The 7936-nt window shown below is 38.2% G+C and overlaps 1 pseudogene; it reads right to left on the bottom strand.

Moving 5' to 3' along the window:
• Gm4833 (predicted gene 4833) lies at positions 1637 to 2550 on the bottom strand (annotated as a pseudogene).

The following is a 7936-nucleotide window of genomic DNA, read 5'->3' as shown; positions in this document are numbered from 1 at the left end:
AAGTTTTCTCCATTCCAGGTGCCTTTTCCACATTCAATCAACTTCTCATGTTTTCCTGTTGTTTCTGTAAACATTTTTAGTGTTTCTCCATGATGTTTCCCATATAGGTGCTCTCTAAAGCTTAGTTTTGGGGAGAATCTAACAAGCCCACTTATCCAGTGGCCCCCCACTTTCCTCCTCTCATGCTCAGATGGGTAGGAGATTCAATAGAGTAAAAGATTTGGGTTTTTTCTATAGCTATTCTGGGATCCTGTATGTGGCAGAGGCAGAAAGAAACAATGTGGGCAGAGTCTTTGCATACCTCTTTACTAAGAGGTTCTCTGAGTACCTTTTCCTATCACTGTTTGCACAATGTCTCCACCCACTTTAGAAGATGAAGTGTCAGTTTCTCACAAATTAGTTCTTTCATATTATTTCTAAAGTTGTGTCTACATCAAAACCCGTACATAGATGTACACAGGAGCTTTCTTCATGGTTGTCTAAAACCAGATGTCCTACCATATATTCATTCATTTAAAAGCCTGTTGTTCGTCCATGTAACAGAATACAGAATATTGTCTAAATATGAAAGCAAGTGATCTGTGAAGGAGTTATGTGAGGGGGCCTACCAGGTAAAGTGAGAGCAACTTTTGAGTCACTGAATAAACTCTGAACACTTTAATTGTAGAAGGCACATATTCATCACAAACCAGACAATTTAAAAGTATAAAATCTTTACGTAAATATATGAACAATTTAAAAATAACCGTAAAGTATATTTAAGTGGTCTGGTGATCCTGGATGGATTATAGAATGACAACCTATCTGTCCAAATATATGAAAAGCCTTTATTAAAGAAAAAGGGGGTAAGAGGCATTGCATAGTTATGTGTCTATATACAGTTTAGTGTCAACATACAGCTATTTCCTAGTTCTGTAAGTGGAGGAAACAGAACACCGATGAGACCCAGTTAAATATAAGTATATTCAACCATAACTAATACCCCAGTCAAAGAAACTTATTAGGAAAAAAATTGCTTCTGGGAATACAACATGAATGATACATGTCTAGCCTTAAGTATGTGTGTCAGAAGGTATAAAGAAAAAAGCATAAAGAAGACAGTGGCGAGAAAATGAAGGTTAGAAAGAATGAAATAAAAGTGAGGAGGGGAAGAAAAAAAAGTACACATTGGAAATCTTCCTGTGTCCAAGGATAGACCAATGAGCACACACAAATAAATGAGGTACATAGTATATAATTGGAACCCAGGCTGTAACAAAACATCCCTAGTCAACACTTGCTGTGGATAGCCCTGGGGCTAATTATATATGATGTTAATTCTGTTCTCCAGTGATTGGCTGAATGAGTCAGCACTCAGGTGATTTCCTGTAAACCTGCTTCCCACCTTAATTTAAAAAATAAAGGAGATCTGACGATTGGGCAGATCAAAGGGAAAGTGGAGCAGAAGGTGGAGAGAGAAGAAGGAGAAAATGGAAGAGGGAGAGGATGCAGAGGAGGAGGAGTAAGAAAAGCAGAGCAGAAGCACATGGCCTGGAGAAACTGCAAGTTCTAAGGGGTCTCATACATGTGGAAGATGGTAGTATAGCGGTAGATCTGCCCAATCTAGACACAGAGCATGATTCCTTTTTTTTTTTTCTTTTTTTTTGTAGTTTCACCATGCTGTTTAATCTAGCATGTATGTTGCCTAGAAAGGCTTGTACAAACACTTTTCCAGCATGTCTCCTAGAGACCATTTCACCCACTGCTCTGTATGGCCGCTAGCCTCTTGTCTCTCTCTTCAGCAATGGTGAGGCGGATTCCTTTGCCTCGGGGAAGAGAGATCCATGGTTTGCTGCCCTTCCCAATAACAAAAATGTTGGACAGCCGAGTGGCAAAGCTGTTGCCATTGGCATCTTTCACATGAACCACATCAAAAGAGCAGGGATGTCCCTCTCTGTTGGTGATTACACCAATTCTTCCCAAGTTAGCACCTCCAGTCACCATACACAGGTTCCCAGTGTCGAACTTGATGAAGTCAGTTATTTTGCCTGTCTCCAAATCAATCTGAATGGTGTCATTCACCTTGATGAGGGAACAGGGTATCGAATAGTACGAGCATCATATGGGTCACCAGATGCAGGATTCCTTTTGTGCCCACAAAGATCTTTCTCACTTTGCACAACTTGTACTTGGCCTCCTCGGGTGTAATACGATGAACAGCAAATCGACCCTTGGTGTCATAGATCAGACGGAAGTTCTCTCCGGTCTTGTCAATGCTGATGACATCCATAAACCCAGCAGGGTAGGTTATATCGGTCCTGACTTTCCCATCAATCTTAATGAATCGCTGCATGCAAATCTCTTTTACTTCATCTCCAGTCAGGGCATACTTAAGTCTGTTCCTTAGGAAAATGATGGGAGGCAGGCATTCCCTCAGCTTGTGAGGACCAGTGGATGGACGAGGAGCAAACACGCCAGTCAATTTATCCAGCATCCAATGTTTTGGAGCAGATACGTGCTTCAGGTGTTTCTTGGGACCTGGAGCCATGGCTGCGCTGGGAACAGAAAGAGCACAGCATGTATTCATATTAGCTGAGTTGTGTTTTCATTGCCAGGGCATATTTGGGTGGAGATTTACCGCAACAAACACTGATGTAAAACTTTGTAGCTGGGAGGCAGAAGCAGGCGAATTTCTGAGTTCGATGCCAGCCAGGTCTACAGAGAGAGTTCCAGGACAACCAGGACTATACAGAGAAACCCTATCTCGAAAAACAAAAACAAAAAAAATTGTGAATAATAATTTAGAGAAGGTACCATATCCCATACAGAAGAATTCCAAATAATGTATGTGGTCATGTGGTCCTCAGAGACTACTCCATCAAAGCGTATGCATAAATAATGTGCATGCTAATGAGTCCACCGTGAGGAAGCCTGGTAAACACCCTCAGCTAAGGGGTGAAGGGAAGCCATGCTGACGAGAACGTGCCTTACTGTGAAGTGCTGAGTGACATGAGATCTCTCCTCACCTTAAGCTCAGATCTGAATTTAAACAAGAGAAAATGGCCAACTCGGAGAACAGAAGGTCTTTCTCAAAATTCCTGACTAGCTTTCCCAACAGCCTCAAAGTCATCAATCAGAAAGGATTTACTAGTAAATAAGAGCTTCAAAAAACAGAGAAATGAAATATAATGTGTACTGCAGTGGTGTCTGAGAACAGAAAGGGGACATTTGAAATAGCCTGAGAAAGATGGAAGAAGTTAGTAAGCAAACAATAATGCTGGTCAAAAGCCAACAAAAGTGAAAATATGGACTGGGGACACATCGTCCTAACATTTCTTTAAACAGAAAACTATTCTTTGGAAAGTTTGGCAAAGTGTATTTACAAATAATGTATCCTGGCCTCTGGTGACATTATTAAAATAGTACAAGCCATTGAATCAAGCATAGCTGAACAACTCTTCTCTGAGAAGTAGTAGCATGGATAAATGTTTAAAAATGTTTCATTCTATATTTCCAAAATGAGTTAAAATACAAACTATAAAACAACCTGAGGAATTGGTGCCATGTGCAAAACGATCAGGAAAACTTGGTGGTTTTGAGTTTGTCCCAGGTGAGGAACAGACACCTAGATCATCTGCTAAGTTGATCCCCAAGTGCTTGACTGACAGCAATTAACATCAAAACATCAAATGTTTGACTTCCTTTTCTGTGTTCTTTTGTGCCTATTTCTACTTTTCTTTTTTTTTTTTTTTAAGAAAATGATGGGTATACATAAAAGTAGAAAAAAGTGCAAATAAATTCTACAGAATAGAAAGTTAATGACCATCCACTAATTAGACAGAAAAGGCCAAGGAACGTATTGTTAACAAACAGTGGTTGTCATATATACTTACTTCGTTTACATATTAGAATCCATTAGCCATTCTACCTCTAACCCTTCTTAACTATTTAATTTAAAGCACCAATTTTTGTAATATTACCAACCATTTTTGTCTGTATATTTAAATGCAAACCAATAGAATCCTGACCCTTGTACCTATCCATATATTCTATGCATTCTCTTCTTGAGTTCACATAAACATAAGATAAACACAGCAGAAAGCCACCAAGATAATGCAGTACTTCTCCATTAAGGCACAATATATGTATAGGAAAACACCATCAACTTAGTTATATAAAGCAAAATCACATACTCTTTGACTTTTTTAAAATTTCTTATTCTCTGAGTCAGCTTGCAGCAGAAGTCCTTAGGAGTTATATCATGTTTGGTCTTATATACTTGTAAAGTAATTTGAATTCTATCTTATTAGGTTCAGGAAACCACTGTTAGGCTTCAACAGAAGAACAATATTAGGATTATTTGTTGATGGCAACTCTGGAAGTCCAGGAAACCATGGCAAGGTCAGAAAATAGGGAACGCAGTGAACTGAGATCAACAGCAGCAGAGACTAGAGAAGACTACAGGCATGTAGTTAGAGTGAGAGTTAAAGGTGGAGCTGGCAGTTTCACAAGTTAAGGATGGCATTTCATAACCAGAGAGCTCATGACTATTGCCAGAGAAGGTGGCAAGGGTATTCAAAGCTGATAAAACATGTACACAGTCCTGACTCAAGTTTTCTCCCTATCAGCTGAAAGCAATGTCAGGTTGTACACACATCAGAAATCATAGAAGTGGAAATTATGAATGGAATTGGAGGAGATGATCCCAGCTACATACACAACACTGTAGGAAGATATTTGTTGTCTCTAACAATGTATTAAACAAGCCACTGCCACTGAATCTGTATTGGGTAAGAAGGGGTCCACTGAGATTCTTATACTTTAAAAACACTTAACAAAAGGGAATGTGCCAGTTGGTTTTGGCAACTTGATGCAAATGAGGATCAGCTGCAGAGAGAAATCATCAGTTGGTGCAAATTCTTGATTAATGACTGATAGCAGTACTAGTTCTAGGTAGGTGGTCCTGACTTGTATAAATAAACAAGGTAAACAAACTAAGGGGAGCAAGCCATGAAGCAGCACTCCTCCATGACCTCTGCCTCAGTTCCTGCCTCCAGGTTTTTCTTGAGTTCTTGTTATAACTGACCTCAGTAGTAGATTGTGCCTGGAAATCTTAAATTACATAACCATATTCTCTCCAATGTCCATTTTGCTCAGTGTTTTATCACAGCAATACAGATCTAGTACAAGAGGGACTTTAAATTCTTTGATCTGTTTTAAAGGTGTGACTTCTATTTGTGCAACTGTTTGTTGTATCCTATGCCTTTCTAGCAAATTCTTTTGGCCATCACAAGGTTATTTTTCTCTTTTGAGTACACTCATTGTCTGTTATAAAACTATGGCATGGTCTATGGTGGAAAAACTTCTGTGAACTCTTAGTGGAATGATACCCTGAAGTATCAAAACAGAAGATATGTATATCTAAATAAAAGCATTATTGTAATTTCTTCAATAAACTAAAACTCTGTGACTCAGCCATGCTGATCCTGAGAATTTAACTAAAGAATTCTTAAGTTGAAAATGTGTAACATAAAAACAAAAACAAACAACAAACAAACAAACAAAAACTAGGCCTTTAGGCCCAGGCTTGAGAACGTGACCTTTGTGACTCAGTACCCCAAGGTATGCTAATCATAAAACAGTTAGCGACATTCCTCCACCCACCTGCTTTCTGGGTTCAGGGAGTGTTTGTTCAAAAAGGACCACCCTGACCATTCATGGAACCCGCTATATAAATGTGCTATTGTTAGGGGCTCATAGAAACTGTCTTGAGAAATAACCCGCACAATTACCAGGTATTCCTTGTGACTCTTGTGACTTTGCACTTCCTTGTGACTCTTAACTGTCATTTTTGGTATTTTCCAACAATGCCCTCCCCACCCCCTTGAGCTGTGGTTTCTTCCTTTAAATACCCCCTTACCCAGCTACTTGGGGCACCATGGTCCTCTACCCCTGTGTGGTGTATGACTGTGGGCCCGAGATCGCTCTTGAAATAAAAGTCCTTTTGCAGTTTGCATCAAGACCGTTCCTCGTGAGTGATTTGGGTGTCGCCTCTCCTGAGTGAGAATGTGTGGGAGTCCTCACGTTCTGGGCCTTTCAAAGTCAACACACAACATAAGAACCTGCACACTATAATTACTGTAGCACTAGTCAGTGCTAGTAAGTTACAGAATTAGCCTGTCAACAGAGGAATGGATAAAGAAAGTGTGTGTGTGTGTGTGTGTGTGTGTGTGTGTGTGTGTATGCACAATTGAATTTTATTTAGTCACAAAGAAGACCAATTGTACTCTTTGCAGAAAAATGGATGCAATCAGAGATTACCCTGTTAAATGAATTAATTCAGTGGCAAAGTCAAATATCATGTTTCCTTTGACTTATAAATCTTGGATCCTATACAGGTAGATGACATGGAAGTAGAAGTAAAAAAATCCCAATAAAATAAGTACTAACCAGAGAGGAGAGGAGAAATAAAGGGAAGGATCAGTCAATGGAACAGAAGTTCAAATACCTTGTATGCTTCTATAAAAACACCGTTTGAACTCAGAACCACATAATAAATACACCTAATAAAAATTGAAACCATACAATAATATGTAGTGTTATATGATTATCTTTAAAATAGAAAATGGGAATGTACAAGGGGAAATGAGATTGACATTTCATTTTAGTTATTTTTTTTTCTGTCCATGAGTAACTATACTGACTACAAATAAAATCTAAAATACAATGGGGTTAGATAAAATGTACACAGGATAATGTTATAATTTTAAATATATGTAAAATTATAACCTATATCATATTATAGGAAAGTTACTGACAGTCAAAGTTTTAGAACAAGAAATTAAGCAGATTAAAGGATTATGGCAGGCTAGACTCTTTTGCTCATGTCAGTGGAGGTTGATTTACTAAGTGTGAATATTTTAAGGTTCATGCTTGATGTTTGACCCTGGGGTTGGACTGAACAGTGGGGCTGAGTGAACTTATCTCCTTACCTCCACCTCCAGAGTGTTGGGCTAACAGGCATGTGCCACTAGATTGCCAAGCTGAGCAATCTAGTTTTTCAAATGTTTGAAATGTTTAATTGTTTTCAAAAATGAAACACATATCATCACAATTTCTTTAAAAGCCAAATCTTTCACTCTCTGATATTATTTAGCTCTTTAATGAATAAAAACTATTTTCTCACATTGCTCATAAAAATTTTGTATGTTGTTTTCAGCCATCTCAGAGACAGTGTACAGTAAGTTAATACTTTCAACTTCATCGTACATGTGTAGAGTGCACTTTGAAATAGGGGTTGTAGAGATACCTCAAAATTTAGGAGACTTTGTTGCTCTTCTAGAAGACCCATGTTTGATTCCCAGCACCCACTTAGTGACTCAAAACCATCCATAACTCTAGTTCTTAGGAATCGAAGGCCCTCTTCTGACTTCCCCAGGCATCAGGCATATACATACATACATATGCAAAATATTCATACACATAAAATAAAATAATTAAATACAAAACTATGAAAATACGTCTTGGACTTGGGCTTAACTGGTAGAATGTTTGCCTTGCATACCCAAGGAACTGGGTTTCATCCCCAGCACTTCATACACTAGGTATATAGAATATGCCTATAGTTCTAGCACTTGGGAGAAAGAGGAAAGCAGGAGTATCAGAATTGAAGATCAATCTTGATTGCACAGAAAATTTGAAAGCAGCCTGTTTCAAAGTAAAATAGAAGTGTTTAAGTCAAGGACACCTTGCAGCTTTATAGTACTTAGTGTCACTTCATAATGACAATGATCTGTTCAGCCTGACTGCAGTATGATCTAAGAGTTTGTTTGTTTGTTTTGTTGTGAATTAAATGATGGTTTAATTCACACAGAATCTAAAGCATAAAAAAATATATTTCTTGCTTGCAAAATTTACCTGAAATTTTTTGGTAAAGAATGTATATTATACTTAATAT

The sequence above is a fragment of the Mus musculus genome, chromosome 18 (assembly GCF_000001635.26).
Source record: "Mus musculus strain C57BL/6J chromosome 18, GRCm38.p6 C57BL/6J".
In the NCBI taxonomy this organism is placed as follows: domain Eukaryota; kingdom Metazoa; phylum Chordata; class Mammalia; order Rodentia; family Muridae; genus Mus; species Mus musculus.
Note: the sequence above shows the minus strand (reverse complement) of the source record. Positions and strands in the feature narration are given on the sequence as shown.